This window comes from Canis aureus, chromosome 2, assembly GCF_053574225.1.
Source record: "Canis aureus isolate CA01 chromosome 2, VMU_Caureus_v.1.0, whole genome shotgun sequence".
Classification (NCBI taxonomy): domain Eukaryota; kingdom Metazoa; phylum Chordata; class Mammalia; order Carnivora; family Canidae; genus Canis; species Canis aureus.
The window spans coordinates 34,096,111-34,114,275 of record NC_135612.1 but is presented as its reverse complement, the minus strand read 5'-3'; the positions used below and the strand labels follow the sequence as shown (position 1 = coordinate 34,114,275).

General features: G+C 38.6%; 1 protein-coding gene across 3 annotated transcripts in view; it reads left to right on the top strand.

Moving 5' to 3' along the window:
• GABRG3 (gamma-aminobutyric acid type A receptor subunit gamma3) overlaps positions 1-18,165 on the top strand; it is a 686,820-nt gene that overhangs the window by 269,943 nt on the left and 398,712 nt on the right. The gene's annotated exons all lie outside the window — the stretch shown is intronic.

Sequence of the window (18,165 nt, the reverse complement as noted above, 5' to 3'; positions counted from 1 at the left end):
TGATTGACAGAAGCAGGATCCTGCAGATCCATCCCTCTACCTCTTCCCCAATGGACAGAGCTTCCTCCTGGGAAATACCCCGTGGAAACAAGAGCCAGGAGCTTCAGACACCGAAGTGTGGCTGGCAGTCCGTGTTGGCACCCTTTGTCTGTCTCCTCTCTTTCCTTGCCTCTTCCCGCCCCCTTACAGACCAGTAGCTTCAGGAACCTTTGCTGTCTGCAGCTTTGGGGAAGCCAGACCACTACAATGATCAACTCAGATGCCAGACTACTCATGCCTTGCTTGGCTTGTCAAAAATCCAGATAATGAAATTAAAATCTCCAGGTCATGGGGTGCCTGGGTGGCTCAGTTATTTGAGCATCTGCCTTTAGCTCAAGTCATGATCCTCGAGTTCTGGGACAGAGCTCCGCATCGGGTTCCCTGATCTGTGGGGAGTCTGCTCTCTCTCTCCCTCTTCTCCTCTCCGCCTCCCCTCCTTCCGTCCCCACCCCCATGCTTGTGCTCTCTCATTCACTCTATCTCTCAAATAAATGAATTAAATCTTTTAAAAAATCTCCAGGTCAATAACATAGTAACTAGTAAGAGTATATGTGCCATAAAAACAGTTCACGAATGGGAGCTTTCAAATCATAAACTGGTACATAAACTGGTATGCAGCTCAGGGAGCACGACCTTCTAAAATGGCTTATGAAGTAAAAAGGCAGAAATTGTTTAACATTTACAATGACTAGATAATATAGTGGGGTTTCTAGATGCCAGAGAATTAGTTAAAAGTGATTATCTTATGCCATTTTTAGAAAGATGACTTGTTTCTGTTATTATCTGAGCTGTTTATAAGAAATAACCTAAGTTAAGTTTTGCCTATGTTCATAAAATATTAGATTTAGTTTTGCTTACGTGGTTTAAATGGTTTTGTCTGATCAGAATTTTGAGGTTTGGTCTTGATTTTGCTTTGTCTTCTTGGGTTACTTATGTATTAAACTGAATTAAATGGGTGCTGGCATGCTGCCTGTTTTCACACATTACTGCTTCATTTCAGACTGTATCTTTAGGTGATAAGGAGGACATAAAATCTTTTCACATTGAAGTTTCTATTTCATTTTCATATTTTTTAAGAAATGTATTAGTGTTCTATCATACCTCCTTCTTTAGAATTCTGCGATATGTAGTATTATCATAAATTAGGCTCCTCCAAGCAGGTCACGTGGCCGTTGCATTAATCCCCCTGAGAAGCATTTGGTGACCTAGCCAGTAAGCACCAAAGGACAGAGACAGGTGGGAATCGAGGTCTGGTACCTTCAAGGCAGAGGTTCTGGGGCTACACAGCACCCCTTTTCCTCAGTGGCTCTTAGATGCCAAACTTCCCCTGAAACTGAACGTACATTGGTTACTTTTTGTGGGTTATTAGTGAGCCTGGAAGGCAGAATAATGGTCCCTCCTCCCTCCAACAAATATCTGCATCTCCTAGAACCTGTGAGTATTCTATGTTAAAAGGCAAAAAGGACTTTGCAGATACGATTAAATCGATAGTCTTGAGATAGGAAGATGATCCTGTATTACTGGGTGGGCCTCATATAATCATAAAGCTACTTACAAGAGAGAGGCAGGAGGGCGTGGCAGGAAGGAGGTGTGAGGACCCAGGTCCAAGGAATGTGGATGGCCTCTGAAAGCTAGAAAAGGAAGTAATATATTCTTCTTGGAGCCTTCAGAAAGAAGGCAACTCTGCAGACCCACATTAAATTTCTGGCCTTCAAGACAAGATAATAAATTTGTGTTGTTTTAAGCTAAATCTGTGGTGATTTGTCAAAGCAATGGTAACAACTAATATAATGATACAATACACTGTAACTAATACAATACAATGTTTTTTCAATTTCTACAAAATCATAATTTCAGCTGGTCACATCGTACTGTGTTCAAGGACTTTTCATCTCAACAGAAGAATATTTAGAATACTATGTGAAACATTAGGGTATCTATTTACCTATATCTCTCTCTATATGCCATTTGACTCAAACTATTAATCAGTTTTCTACTGTTTTTTTTTGTTAATAAAGTAGTTCAAAAAGAAAAAGTTTATTTATATTTTAAATAAAGCTTATTGTCAATGGTTTAAATGACAGACTTGCACTGTGCATTCCATACGATTTTCTTTTTATTTTTTGTATATTTTTTATTGGAGTTCGGTTTGCCAACATATAGCATAACACCCAGTACTCATCCTATCAAGTGCCTCCCTCAGGGCCTGTCACCCAGTCACCCCATCCCCCTACCCGCCTCCCTTTCCACCACCCCTCGTTCGTTTCCCAGAGTTGTTCTGTCATCCTCACTGATATTTCCCACTCATTTTCTCTCCTTTCCCCTTTATTCCCTTTCACTATTCTTTATATTCCCCAAATGAATGAGACCATATAATGTTTGTCCTTCTCCAGTTTACTTACTTCACTCAGCATAGTACCCTCCATTTCTATCCGTGTTGAAGCAAATAGTGGGTATTTGTCATTTCTAATGACTGATATTCCATTGTATATACAGACCACATCTTCTTTATTCATTCATCTTTTGATAGACACAGAGACTCCTTCCACAGCTTGGCTATTGTGGACATTGCTGCTATGGACATTGGGGTGCAGGTGTCCTGCCATTTCACTGCATGTGTATCTTTGGGGTAAATCCCCAGCAGTGCAATTGCTGGGTCATAGGGTAGCTCTATTTTTAACTCTGAGGAACCTCCACACAGTTTTCCAGAATGGCTGCACCAGTTCACATTCCCACCAACCGTGCAAGAGGGTTCCCCTTTCTCTGCATCCTCTCCAACATATGTTGTTTCCTGTCTTGTGAATTTTCCCCATTCTCACTGGTGTGAGGTGGTATCTCATTGTGGTTTTGATTTCTATTTCCCTGATGGCAAGTGATGCAGAGCATTTTCTCATGTGCTTGTTGGCCATGTCTATGTCTTCCTCAGTGAGATTTCTGTTTATGTCTTTTGCCCATTTCATGATTGGATTGTTTCTTTGCTGTTGAGTTTAATGAGTTCTTTATAGATCTTGGATACTAGCCGTTTATCTGATATGCCATTTGCAAATATCTTCTTCCATTCTGTAGGTTGTCTTTAGTTTTGTTGACTGCTTCATTTGATGCACAGAAACTTTTTATCCTGATTAAGTCCCAATAATTGATTTTTGCTTTTGTTTTCTTTGCCTTCCTAGATGTGTCTTGCAAGGAGTTGCTGTGGCCAAGTTCAACAAGGGTATTGCCTGTGTTCTCCTCTAGGATTTTGATGGATTCTTGTCTCACATTTAGATCTTTCATCTATTTTGAGTTTATCTTTGTGTCTGGTGAAAGAGAGTGGTCTAGTTTCATTCTTCTGCATGTGGATGTCCAGTTTTCCCAGCACCATTTATTGAAGAGACTGTCCTTTTTCCAGTGGATAGTCTTTCCTGCTTTGTTGAATATTAGTTGACCATGAATTGAGGGCCCATTTCTGGGTTCTCTATTCTGTTCCATTGATCTATGTGTCTGTTTTTGTGCCAGTACCACACTGTCTTGAACCACAGCTTTGTAGTACAACCTGAAATCTGGCTGTGATGTGATGCCCCCTGCCCTGGTTTTCTTTTTTAATATTCCCCTGGCTATTCGGGGTCTTTTCTGATTCCACACAAATCTTAAGATGATTTGTTCCAACTCTCTGAAGAAAGTCCATGGTATTTTGATAGGGATTGCATTAAATGTGTAAATAGTGCTGGATATTATTGAGATTTTCACAATATTAATTCTGCCAATCCATAAGCATGGTATATTTTTCCATCTCTTTGTGTCTTCCTCAATTTCTTTCAGAAGTGTTTATAGTTTTTAGGGGATAGATCCTTTTTACCTCTTTGGTTAGGTTTATACCTAGGTATCTTATGCTTTTGGGTGCGATTGTAAGTGGGATTGCTCCTTAATTTCTCTTTTTGCAGTCCCATTGTTAGTGTATAGAAATGCCACTGATTTCTGTGCATTGATTTGTATCCTGCCACACTGCCGAATTGCTGTGTGAGTTACAGCAATCTTGGGGTGGAGTCCTTCCGGTTTTCTATGTAGAGTATCATGTCATCTGCAACGAGGGAGAGTTTGATCTTTTCTTTGCCAATTTGAATGCCTTTTATTTCTTTTTGTTGCCTGATTGCTGAGACTAGGACTTCTAGTACTGTGTTGAATAGCAGTGCTGAGAGTGGACATTCCTGTAGTGTTCCTGATCTTAGGGGAAAGAGTCCCAGTGTTTCCCCATTGAGAATGACATTTGCTGTGGGCTTTTGTAGATGGCTTTTAAGATGCTGAGGAATGTTCCCTCTATCCCTACACTCTGAAGAGTTTTGATCAGGAATAGATGCTGTATTTTGTCAAATGCTTTCTCTGCATCCATTGAGAGGGTCATACGGTTCTTGTTTTTTCTCTTGTTGATATGATCTATCACGTTGATTACTTTACAAGTGTTGAACCAGCATTGCATCCTGAGGATAAATCCCACTTGGTCATGGTGAATAGTCTTCTTAATGTATTGTTGGATCCTTTTGGCTAGTATCTTATTAATAATTTTGCATCTGTGTTCATAAGGGATATGGGTCTACAATTCCTTTTGGTGGGGTCTTTGATTTTGGAATTAAGGTGATGCTGGCCTCATAAAACGAGTTTGGAAGTATTCTGTCCCTTTCTATCTTTTGGAACAGCTTTAGTAGAATAAGTGTGGTTTCTTCTTTAAATATTTGATAGAATTCCCCCTGGGAAGCTATCTGGCCCTGGACTTTGGTGTCTTGGAAGGTTTTTGAGGACTGCTTCAATTTTCTCCCTGGTTATCGGCCTGTTCAGGTTTTCTATTTCTTCCTGTTCCAGTTTTGGTAGTTTGTGGTTTTCCAGAAATGCATCCATTTCTTCTAGATTGCATACTTTATTGGCATATAGCTGCTCATAATAAGTTTTTAAAATTGTTTGTATTTCCTTGGTATTGGTGGTGATCTCTCCTTTTTCATTCATGATTTTATTAATTTACATATTTTCATTTTTGTTTTAATAAGACTGGCTAACGGTTTATCTATCTTTTTAATTCTTTCAAAGAATCAACTCCTGGTTTTGTTGATCTGTTCTACAGTTCTTCTAGTCTCTATTTCATTGAGTTCTGCTTGAATCTTTATCATCTCTCTTCTTCTGCTTGGTGTAGGTTTTATTTGCTGTTCTTTCTCCAGTTCCTTTAGTTGCGAGGTTAGCTTGTGTATTTTGAGTTTTTTACAATTTTTGAGGGATGCTTGTATTGCAATGCATTTCCCTCTCAGGACTGCTTTCACTGTATAGCAAACATTTTGAATGGTTGTATCTTCATTTTCATTAGTTTCCATGAATCTTTTTAATTCTTCTCTAATTTCCTGGTTGAGCCTTTCACATTTTAGCAGGATGCTCTTTAAACTCCACGTGTTTGAGTTTATTCCAAATTTCTTCTGATTGAGTTCAAGTTTCAAAGCATTATGGTCTGAAAATATGCAGGGGACGATCCCAACCTTTTGGTATCAATTGAGACCTGATTTGTGACCCAGTATGTGGTCTATTCTGGAGGAAGTTCCATGTGCACTTGAGAAGAATGTGTATTCAGTTGCATTTGGATGTAAAGTTCTGTAAATATCTGTGAAATCCATATGGTCCAGTGTATCAATTAAAGCTCTTCTTTCTTTGGGGATGTTGTGCTTAGAAGACCTGTCATTTGTAGAAAGTGTCATGTTGACGTCTCCCAGTATTAGTGTATTATTATCTAAGTATGCCTTTACTTTGGTTATTAATTGATTGATATACTTTGCAGCTCCCCCTGTAGGGGCATAAAATTCATGATTGTTAGGTCCTCTTGTTGGATAGATCCTTTAAGTATGATATAGTGTCCCTCTTCATCTCTTACTACAGTCTTTGGGATACATTTTAATTTATCTTATATGAGGATTGCTACCCCAGCTTTCTTTTGAGGAACATTTGAATGGTAAATCATTCTCCAGCCTTACATTTTCAGGCTGTAGGTGTCCTTAGTTCTAAAATGAGTCTCTTGTAGACAGCAGATAGATGGGTCTTGCTTTTTTATCCACTTTGAAACCCTGTGTCTTTTGATGGGATCATTAAGTCCATTCACGTTCAGAGTTACTATCGAAAGATATGAATTAGTTTCATTATGATACCTATTCAGTCCCTGTTTTGTGAATTATTTCTTTGGGCTTCCTCTTTCTTTCACAGAGTCTTCCTTAATATTTCTTGTAGAGCTGGTTTGGTGGTCACATATTCTTTCAGTTTCTGCCTATCTTGAAGCTCTTTATCTCTCCTTCTTATTGAATGAGAGCTTTGCTAGATAAAGTATTCTTGGCTGCATGTTCTTCTCATTTAGGACCCTGAATATATCCTGCCAGCCCTTCTGGCCCGCCAGGTCTCTGTGGAGAGGTCTGCTATTAATCTAATATTTCTCCCCATATAAGTTAGTGGTCTGTTGTCTCTTGCTACCTTAAGGACTTTTTCTTTATCTCTGGAACTTGCAAGTTTCACTATTAAATGTCGAGGTGTTGATTGGTTTTATTGATTTTAGGGAGGAACTCTCTATCTCCTGGATCTGTATGCCTGTTTCCCTCCCCAAATTAGGGAAGTTCTCAGCTATGAGTTGTTCAAATATGCATTCTGGTCCTCTGCCCCTCTTGACGCCCTCTGGAACCCCAATTTAACATAGATTTTTCCTTCTGAGACTGTCATTTATTTCCCTTAACCTTTCCTCATGAGCTTTTAATTGTTTTTCTCTTTCCTCAACTTCCTTCCTTCCCATCAACTTGTCTTCTATGACACTCACCCTTTCTTCTTCCTCATTAACCCTCATTGTTAGGACCTCCAGTTTGAATTGCATCTCATTTAATGGATTTTTAATTTCTGCCTGATTAGATCTAAATTTTGCAGTCATGAATTCTTTGAATCCTTTATGCTTTTTTTCCAGAGCCACCAGTAGCTTTATAATTGTGCTTCTGAATTGGCTTTCTGACATCGAATTATAATTCAAATTATGTAACTCTGTAGCAGAGAGTACGGTTTCTGATTCTTTGCTTTGTGGTGAGTTCTTCTTTCTAGTCATTTTGCTCAGTGCTGAGTGTCTAAAAATGAGTTGGACTTGTTAGAAGCACAAACCCTGCTCTCTGTAGCATTTCAGCTGTTCTCTCTTTAATCTCAGATCAAATTCATAGGTTTTTAGAATGATTTGAAAGTTATCTAGGTAATTTGGTGGGGACAGGTGACTTGTGGACCTTACTCTTCTGCCATCTTACCTTGCTCCAGTTGTTGTTGTTTTTAAGTCAGGAATAGATATATTTTGATAAATTCTTTTTTTGTATCTATTGATATGATTACACTCTTTTCATCTTAATATGGCGAATTGCATTAATTAACTTTCAGCTGTTAAATCAACAACCTTACATTCTGGATTAAACATCACTTAGTAATGCTGCATTTTCCTTTTTATGTATTGTTAGGTTTACTATACTAAAAGTGTCCTTAAAATTTGTGCATGTATTTCCATGAGGAATATTGCTGTGTAATTTTCTTGTAACATCTTTTTCTTGTTTTAACACTAAGGTAATCCTGGATCATATAATGAATTCGTAAGTATTCCCTTCTTTGCAGTTTTCTGAAAGATGTGTATAAGAGATTTGGTTTCATTTTCTACTTACATGTTTTAAAGTCACCAGTGAGGGCAGCCCCGGTGGCACTGCAGTTTAGTGCCACCTACAGCCCAGGGCGTGATCCTGAGACCCTGGATCAAGTCCCATGTCAGGATCTCTGTATGGTGCCTGCTTTTCCCTCTGCCTGTGTCTCTGCCTCTCTCTCTCTCTCTCTCTCTCTGTCTCTATGAATAAATAAATAAAATATTTTTAAAAAATAAATTCACCAGTGAATCTATCTGGGCCTGGAGGTTTGCTTTTGCTTTTGTTATTGTTTAATAGGAATGATTTCTAATTGAAAATTCAATTTCAAAATAGATGCAGGGATATTCCTATTAACTATTTATTCACTTAAATTTGGAAGTTTTTGTCTTTTATGGAATTTTCTCGTTTCATGTCAGATGTCAATTTATTGGCAGAAAGTTGTTTGTAATCTTACTTTATTTTCCTTTTAACAGAAATAGAATTTGTGGTGATATTACTTCTCTCATTTTTTATTCAACTGTGTCTTCTCTTCTTCCTGAATAGTCTGGCTACAAGTTCATCAATTTTATTAATTTCCAAGAACTAGTTTTGATTTAAATGATATTTTCTCTTGTTTTCTGTTTTTAAATTTTATTTTATTAATTTCCATCTTGAACTTTATTTTTTCTACTGCAAAGTGAGGACTAAAAAACATGAGGATGTTAATTTGCTCTTCTTTTACAGGTTTCTTAAGGCAGAAGCTAAGGTAATTTATATGAGATCTTTCTTCCAACATCATCTTTAGTACAATAAACTTTTTGCAATAAGAAATTAATTTAGTAAAATAAATAATAAAAGACAATTCTGCTTTAGATGTACCTTACATCTTTGCTCTGTTATATTTTCACTCTTATTCATTTTAAATATTTTCTCCCAGTCTATTTCTCTTCTTTAGTGTTCTGTTCTCCAAACTGTAGCCCACTAGGTTTTCCAGGCTCTCAGCTTCATCTCCTCAACACAAGGGTTACCTTCAATGCCCTGAGGCCTGGAAACCCTTTTAAGGCAGGACAACCATAGGGGTCACATCTTTTGATTCCCTTTCCTAGGGAACCATCCACTTATGCCCAGTTTCTTACAAATACTGGAAGGATAGAAATATCTTCACTTATGCCGCCTTCCAGCATTCGTGGTCTCTCTCCTGGGCTACTGCAATGCCTATTCTTCTGCCCCTCACACAAAAAGATTACCCAACCTTCCTCTTCCTGCCAGAGCAACATCTATCTCCTAGAATCCCTCTATGTCCTCCCCCATGACTTTAATGTAAAACCTAAATATCTTTAATTTGGAACCAAGACTTTTTTTTCTTTTTTTTTAAAGTAGGCCCCATGCCCAGTATGGAGTCCAAGGCAGGGATTGAAATCAGGACCCTGAGATCAAGACCTGAGCCAAAATCAAGAGCCATGTACTTGACCAAGTCACCCATGTGGCCCAAGCCAATACTTTTCTTGGTCTTGTATTTTTAAATTTTGTATGCTTCATTCTGGTCCTCCCTCTGGCTCCTTTAACCCTGCACACCATTGCCTGATCCAACAGTCCAAAGCCACTCGGAGTTCTTATAACCCTGTTCTCATGCACATGCTATCATCTTCCAGGAATGCCCTCTGGCTCTAGCTGTCTTTAGGAAATCCCAACACTTTGTTTAAGCATCAGCTTAAAGTTGTATTCTCTAATAACAATTCTTACATCTGTCACTATCTTCAATGTTCTCCCTTTTATGTTTATACTGCATTTTGTACAACCTCACTCCCAGCAAGCATCATATTTATTTATTTATTTTTAAATATTTTATTTATTTATTTGAGAGAGAGAGAGAGAGAAAGAGAGAGAGAGAGGCAGAGACACAGGCAGAGGGAGGAGCAGGCTCCATGCAGGGAGCCTGACGTGGGACTCGATCCCGGGTCTCCAGGATTATGCCCTGGGCTAAAGGTGGCGCTAAACCATTGAGCCACTGGGGGCTTCCCACAAGCATCATATTTAAATAAATTTTTGCATGTCTATCTTGCTAAAACTCTCTGAAGGTCTCAAAGAGTTTTGTCACTCATAGTTCACCTTTAATGTCCCAGGCCCTGTGCAGTCCTGATGTTGATAAGTAGTGAATATAGCTAAAGACTGAAAGAAGAGTTCAGCACAAAATTGACCTGAGGATGATATGTCATAAAACATCACTGGAGGTTTGGAAGATGTGATAGGTAATTGAAAGATCTTTTATCATTTATTTTCTGATTCATGTGAGAGCCTGAGGGACAGATGAAGAGACACAGAGACATTTCTGGCAGAAAAGCCAAACACAACTCAAAGGTCTTCCCTACAGGGCTACAAAACTGGGTCCAGATGTCAGAACCAGCAATTTCAGTAGGTAGCTCAGACAGGACAGTGCTGACTGTGTGGAAGAGCTTTTCACCCCATCCTCTCATTCAACGTAGTGACTGGAGGACCTCACTCACCAGGGAAAGAGAGTCAGAGAGCTTAACTCCCTAAGTTTAATGTTTCTCCTCTCTGCTCAGGCTCTATCTCAGTATTCACAGCACATAAAATAGTAGTAAAAGAACAAATAAAAATAGTCACCACCATGACCCTGAATTTCCTCTATCAATTTTTCTCGGGATGGCTCCTGACTACTTACATCCCAGAAGAATAGCTCAGTTAGTCTATTCCCCTTATATGTTTTGGTATTAGGTAATGGATTCAAGGTACATCATCTATACATGGTATTTTCCCTCTTAATCTGCCTGGTTATAATTTCTGTGTTGAACGAGCAAGGCTGCATGGCCAGGTGCCAACAGGTAGAGTGAAACAAAGTTGGGATGGCCAAGTTCCATGTCCACACCAACATTTGTGTTTTAAAGATCAAAGAAAAATTCAAATACTAGGCATCCAAGTACATCCTCTTCATGGCCTTGTCTTCTTGCAAAAGAGAGGTTTCTATATATTAAGCCCAAACACATATCATTAAGCCCATTAATCATATATATTAAGCCCAAACACATATCATTCATAATATTAGTAGAAAATGTATTCATTTTTCTAAAAATTATCTCTTTATTTCATTTTTTTATACTGATTTTTTTTCCATTCCATTTTTGTTTTTTTTTTGTTTCTTTTTTGTTTTTTATTTTTTTTTATTGGTGTTCAATTTACTAACATACAGAATAACACCCAGTGCCCGTCACCCATTCACTCCCACCCCCCGCCCTCCTCCCCTTCTACCACCCCTAGTTCGTTTCCCAGAGTTAGCAGTCTTTACGTTCTGTCTCCCTTTCTGATATTTCCCACACATTTCTTCTCCCTTCCCTTATTTTCCCTTTCACTATTATTTATATTCCCCAAATGAATGAGAACATATAATGTTTGTCCTTCTCTGACTGACTTACTTCACTCAGCATAAATCACTTCTATTTTGGATGCTATCTGGAATACTCATTATTTTTTCCTGACTATAGCTTCCTTTCAGATGATGGATTTTTAAATTTCTATGAATCTTGGGTAGTAAGAATCTTTCACTATAAGATGTAGTAATGGAAGTATTCAAATTTAAATGTTTCAAAATAATTTCCCTTGCCTTTATGGTTATAGTTAATATGATACTTAATATTAGTATTAATGATATATTTTTCAAGACACTTGAATATTTTTATTCACATGTTTGCTGAGTGTCATATATTAGGACTTGTGCTATGACATGTGCCAGGTATTGGAGGTAGAGGTAAATGGAGCCCAGGCCTCAACTTTGGTGAGGCAACAACCAAGAGGGTTGGGAAAAAGTTGGGGTGGCAACATCTCAGCCAAACAATATGATGATACCTGAGTACTGGAGAGGGGTAAGTTTCAGTTTCATTTGGGAGAAAGGGTGCTTCATAAGGATTTTTTCTGCATATTTTCTTTTTTTTTTCCCTAGAAAGTAACTGGTAGGTATACAACCAACCACCAGTCACAAACATGGCAAGAAAGTAAGACACTCTCCGTAATTCTCTGCTAGTAACTGTACATCAGAGTAGGCATGTGTAGGTGGCCAGGGGACCCTTCTGGGTGATGTACTTTACAGGGTGTGATGCAGACACCTGCTGCATCCTAAAAGATCAAGTGCAAAGAGAGATAGGGCAAAGGACATATGCAGGCTCCAAGAAGATCTTGAGGAATAAAACCCATGTAAGCTTTGCTAGTAAAGTCTGCCTTTTTAGATCACATTAACTAGGTTTGAAATTTCCACCTACCTTTAATGAATATGGTTCAATTTACATAAGGATCCCTGGTGTATATTATGAAAGACCTCTGTAAAGAGATATGTCCATGATTATATCTAGTTTAAGCCCTTCAAAAGCCTTTTTTCCCTCTGAACATCTGGATGCTGAATCAGGGCTGAATCATGCTCCTGAAGACAAGGGAGGAGACCAATTAGAGCAGCTGGGACCCATGGTGGTATAGGATCTCAGCCACCAATGTGACAGGTGGTGAGGCGTGTTTCAGACTCCTTCAGGAGAAAGGGTGCTTCATAAGACTGCATGTTTTCTTTTTCTCCTTTAGGAAAGTAACAGAAGAAACTGGCTGTTCAACTATCCAAAATAGAATTAGGGCAAGTGAATTTTTAGACATTGCAATTTTAATATTTTGCTGAAACATATACTCTGCAGCGAGGGTTAAAAGAGGTTTTTTTGTTTTGTTTTGTTTTGTTTTGTTTGTTTGTTTTTGTATAGCACCAGATAGTAAGTATTTTAGGCCAAGTCTTGCAACTACTCACCTCTGCAGTTGTGCAAAAGCAGCCAGCCACAAACCACATGTAACTAATGGGGCATGACTGTGTTCTGATACAACTTAGTTTACAAAAATAGATGGTGTGCTAGAGTTTAGCCCATGGGCCATTATTTTGCTGATCTTTGATTCTTGTTCTGCAATGATAAAAAAAAAAAGAAAAAGAAAGAGGTATGTCCCCTAAATCCAAAATAACATTATCTGTTGGTGCTTTTTGATTCTTGAAAGACATTTTTTGGAGTAACTGTACATATCTTAGTTCAATTATGTGTTTAATACCTATACTTTGTGCTGATAAATTGCATCAATAGGTTCTAGGCTATATTTCTGAAATAAAGAAAGCAAATAGTAAAGAACTTAAAACACATAGAAGCTTATTTTATTTCTCTTTCATGTAATGCTTTGCCTTGAGCCATCAGGACTGTGAGATGACTCCATGTAATTAATTACTCAAGGGCCCAAGTTCCTTGCATATTTGGATTCATCATATGCAAGGGTATTATGATATTCTGCATGATTAAAGTGAGGCTACCATCTGCATTTCCTTAGTATCAGGAAAAAGGGCAGCTTAGAGAAGGGAGCTAATGGCCCAAGACACAGAAGCTGGATGAGCTGCTTCCATTCCATTGGTGAGAAAATGGTAGCCCCTTCAAACTGTGCTGCACAGAAGATTGGGAAGTGAGGTCAGCCTGGAACCAACTACCAGTGGGGCCATTGTAGACATAAGAGATTCTTTTTTATTTTTTTATATTTTTAAGATTTTTTAAAATTTATTCATTCATGAGAGATGCACAGAGAGAGAGACAGAGACAGGCAGAGGGAGAAGCAGGCTCCATGCAGGGAGCCCGATGTGGGACTCAATCCCGGGACTTAAGGATCACACCCTGGGCCAAAGGCAAATGTTAAATCACTGAGCCACCCAGGCATCCCGACATGAGAGACTCTGAAGGACAACTGGAGTTATCTGCCAAGTATATGGATACTTGAATGCAAAGAAGAGAAAGGGATTTTCTGCTTCGTTCACTGCTGTTATATTAGAGCATCATGGCATCAACATAATTCATACTTGGTTGCATGAATAAGCATGTCCTCCTGATACAAACCTAAACATCATATTCCCCAGGCCTTCTTAATTAACTAGTTTATTAGTTACCTATTGCTGCACAACAAATTGCTCCCAAACATAGTAGCTTATGAAAACATTTAGTGTCTCACAATTTCTAAGGATCAGGAATTCATGAGGGCCTTAGCTTAGTGAGTCTGGCTCCAAGTCCATCAAAGTTTACAGCCAAGAAGTCCACTGAAAGTTCACCCAAGAGAGGACCATCTTCCAAGTTCACACACATGGCTGCTGGCCTGGGGCCTCATTTCTTACCAAGTGGCTATCTCCATATGCTGCCTGAGCATCTTTACAACATGGTGGCCAGCTTGCCCCAGAGGATGAGACCCAAGAAAGGCCAAATCCAAGATGACAGCCACAGTCATTTATAATACAGTACTTCTGCCATATTGGTCACACAGACTAGTCTTGATAAAATGTGGGAGGGGACTACACAAGGCTGTGAATAATTAATGACAAGGATCATTAGGGTCCATTTTGGTGTCTGTTTTCTGCTTCCAGTCCTATGTCAAAAAGTACCACCTATCACATATTGGCATGAAGTCTAGAACACCTTCTGAGACATGCTAGGGCTATGCAATGAGTTAAATGTGGTTGGTCAATGAGAAAAGTTTGCCTGTGGAAACATCTGAGAAATGCTGAATTTAGCAAAGTAAAACTTTTGGTTTGCTTTGTAATTTCAGGGTTTTCTGGAGACTTTGATACACTAAAATTCCTTATGAACCATAGAAGTTTTGGCATATGGTGGGCATTGTAACCTTAAGTTATTAGACCGTGGACACCTTTTTCATGGAATGTCTATTAACATTTCATAGAAATTAATTTCACAATGAAAGATTCAGAGAAAGGCTGCTTGGAGAAAGAGACATAAACACTGCAAGAGGACACAGCCTCAGCTCCATGTCAAAGAGAGAGTAATTATCTGAAGTGACAATTCATGTGCATTACATGGTTCATTTACTCGTCCTGCTTGTCAGCTATTGAAAGAATGTGGCACTGGCCCTCAAAGAATTGTCTAACTCCTCCCGTCATCCTCACTTATTTACCATCCTTCCTTCTGCCTTTATCTTTCTTCTCGTCCTTTCTTCTATAAACAAATATTATACATGCATAGTGCTTAGCTTATATAGCACCCTTCTTGAAACAACACAGCAGTTAATCACAAGTACTGTGTTCATTAAAAAACAAATTAGTCCTAAAGGCCACTATCCTTTTATCAAAGTGTTGTACATTTCTTGAATTACTAAAATGTTTGTGGTGGATGTGAAGACAGAAACCGTAGAAATGCCGAGTGTTATGTCTAACAAAGGCAAGAGGATAGAGTAAGTGCGGCAATAAACTCAATGTTTCCTGAACTTGGGCCACAGTGTGCTGCACCAACACAGTGAATCTGTTTATCTGTGACCTCTGGGATATGGCAGTAGGAAAACAAGGATTCTACCTTCAGTGCAAGCATTGGTGAACTCAGTCATGCATATTAGAGTAATGGATGTTAGGTAGATTTGTGGTCTATGCATTTTAAGAGTCCCTGGGTTGTCCGCAAGTAACCTTGAGCTTTTGACTTCTATTTGATTGTTATTAATCAAAGTCTCCTTGTTATTCCTAAAGCTACCTAAGCTATGCACTGTTTCCCCCTCTGGGTGGTAGGACTAGATTTGTATATAATAAATATTTTTAAAATCTTAAAATGAGATTTTCATATTAAACATTTTCTTGACATAGAGCTTTGTAACTGGTCCGATTGAGTCAGTGAACCTTTATGGACTGCATGGAGAAAGACGTGTTCTATGAGCAAAGTCCAGGAAAGTCCATCCCTCCATTGGACTGGGATACTTGCCTCAATCTGCACCAAACAGACCTGCCAAGTCTGTTCCCACCAGGATTGGGTTGAATTTCTGATAGTTCCCAATGATCTTCACTCTTCTGCCTGTTGAGACATAAGAGAAAATATATTTCTTACAAACGCTACCAGGTAAATGATTAATTGTCCTCAGTGTGTGATCAGGTTTTAGTATCACTTCTTTATGACAAATGGAAAATCCCTGAATATTTAAATCAGGTCATCTTTCAAATGTTTTAATTAGCCACTGATTTCTGTGATTGCAAGGCTGAAGAGGACCCTCATGGTATCATTTTTTAGTGAGAGCAAATGATGAGAACAGAGATGTCAGAGAAAGTAGGGAGTTGAGACTGGAGTGGTGGAGACATCAAGTTGGATGATAATGACCTTCGGCCAGCTTCTGCCCACCCCAGATCATGGTTTTTACATCTGCCAATGATGCAGATGACCCTGCTGGATTGTAGGGCTTGTGGACATAAATAAGACCTCCCAAATGTGATCAAGCAGAGGCCCTTCAGAGGTTGCTATAGCAAGGAAATTAGCCACCATGACTTGGATTTGACAGAGACTCCAAAGAGGGCAGTGAGTTGGGAGAGCTTTATAGTGGAAAAAGTGATAGCTTAAGGCATGCCGTGATTGGAGGTTTGTTGGCATGTGGAAACTGGAGTCAGGCTAATTAAATTTGGGTATCCTATGTGATTGGTTTGGGGAGTATATTTGGCTTTCTCTGGTTGGTCCTGAGTTAGAAGTGTGGGCAAAATTTAAGGAATCTGGCAGTAATCCACCAAGTCCTGACCATTCTCAGCCAATGGCTGCTGCAGTTGAGTTTATTTTTTAAAAATATTTTATTTATCCATTCATGAGAGACAGAGAGAGAGAAAGAGAAAAGAGAGAGAGAGAGAGAGAGAGAGAGAGAGAGAGAGAGAGAGGCAGAGACACAGAGGGAAAAGCAGGCTCCATGCAGGGAACCTGACATGGGACTCAATCCTAGGTCTCCAGGATCAGGTTCTGGGCTGAAGGTGGTGCTAAACCACTTAGCCACCTGGGCTGCCCTGCAGTTGAGTTTAGCTTGCTGAACTGTTTAGCTGCAGATATTGTGATGCAGAGTTTTATTGTCATATGTGGTCTGGCTGTGCTCTGCTGATATGCTCATTCTTTCACAATGAGATTAAATGAGATGTCACCAAGTACCCAGCACAGACCTTGATGCATGGTAAATCTTTCAATGAACCATACTATAATTTTTAAATATTAAGAAACAAATAAGACTGGGCTTAATTACCAAAAGGCTTGAATATGGGAATGATGAAAATTTTGTTTGAAGAATTTTTGTCCTACAATGCTATGCATAATTGATTAAAGGTAGAAGGGTGGCATGATTCAGGCCTGCATGACCATCCTGGTGGTAACGTCTCAGAGTAGAAAATGCCTGCTCCATACAACGGATTAAAGTATAAGAAAATTCTTCTGAAAAAATAAAGAAGAATCAGGGTCTGAATCCAGATTGTGAGAAATGTATTTTTTACATCCCTGTGTAGATGTCATTCCATGCCCTTGGAATCCCTAATTTTGCTGGGGTTGAACCAATATTTCTATTCAATGCGTCACCCATAACCCCCAGGTAAAATAGAAACAAAGTATGGTAGTTGACTGGGTATTTGAGAGAAGTTTGTAGTTTGTTTAGATGAAAAATAAGAAAATATCAAACCTCAGCAATTAATAAGGTGCTCACGAACAGGAAAGTCAGGATGAGGTGAGCCTCTGAAACTGAGGACTGAGGTCATTGACTATAGCAGTTAAGAAGGCTTCCCCTTTGATGAGGGTTAAGGAGGATGCAGATCTAGGTTCAGACCAACAAGAAATCAAAGAAGTTCCCTGCAATTTCTTTCTGCCCTTTTTTCTTGGTGAAGTCCAGCAAAAAGTTTTATGAGAAGGAAACAGAGTAAATGAAATGTTTACAGAAAAAGATATCTGTGAATGATTATGGGTAAGTATGACAAACGATCACCTGTTATTTCGAAGCGTTCTTGTTCTTATCCACATTGTTCATTGTTTTTATTTTTTCCTAATCACCATGTAGTATTGCAGGGTATGGACATTTGAGTACAAACTAGTTCATACTGTATAATTATGAAGACAGAGATTGTAATTAGTCACCATAAATTCCTTGACGGCTTCTAAGAATCAGTCCCAGTGTTAACTGGAGGAGATTGATAGTATAATTAGTGGGATCAGTTGAAAAATATTCAGACTTTCATTGTTCCAGGACAACTCATATAATGATCTATTGATAGCCCGTCATTCGTTTGTATAATGCATTTAACCTTTTCCTCCTATTTTCTGCTTTACAAAACTAGTTTTAAATATTCCAAAAGACTTCCATTTTAATTTCCGTAATTCTGTGTAATTGTAACAACTTACTATTGTTAAGAAATAATAAGAAATACAATTATTTTTATTTTTTAGCTTTTCATTTTAAGGTTATTATAGATTAAGAGGAAATCACAAAAATAGTACAGAAAGGAACTCTTTATCCCATTTTCCCCAGAGGAAACACTATTCATAACTTTCGGACAGTATCAAAACCAGGACATTGGCACTGGTACAATCCACAGACTTTATTCACATTTTACCCAGTTCTACGTGCACTCATTGGGTGTGTCTGTATGGTTCTAAGAAATTTTGTTACAAGGTAGGTGCCTGTAATTAACACCACAGTAAACATATAGGAT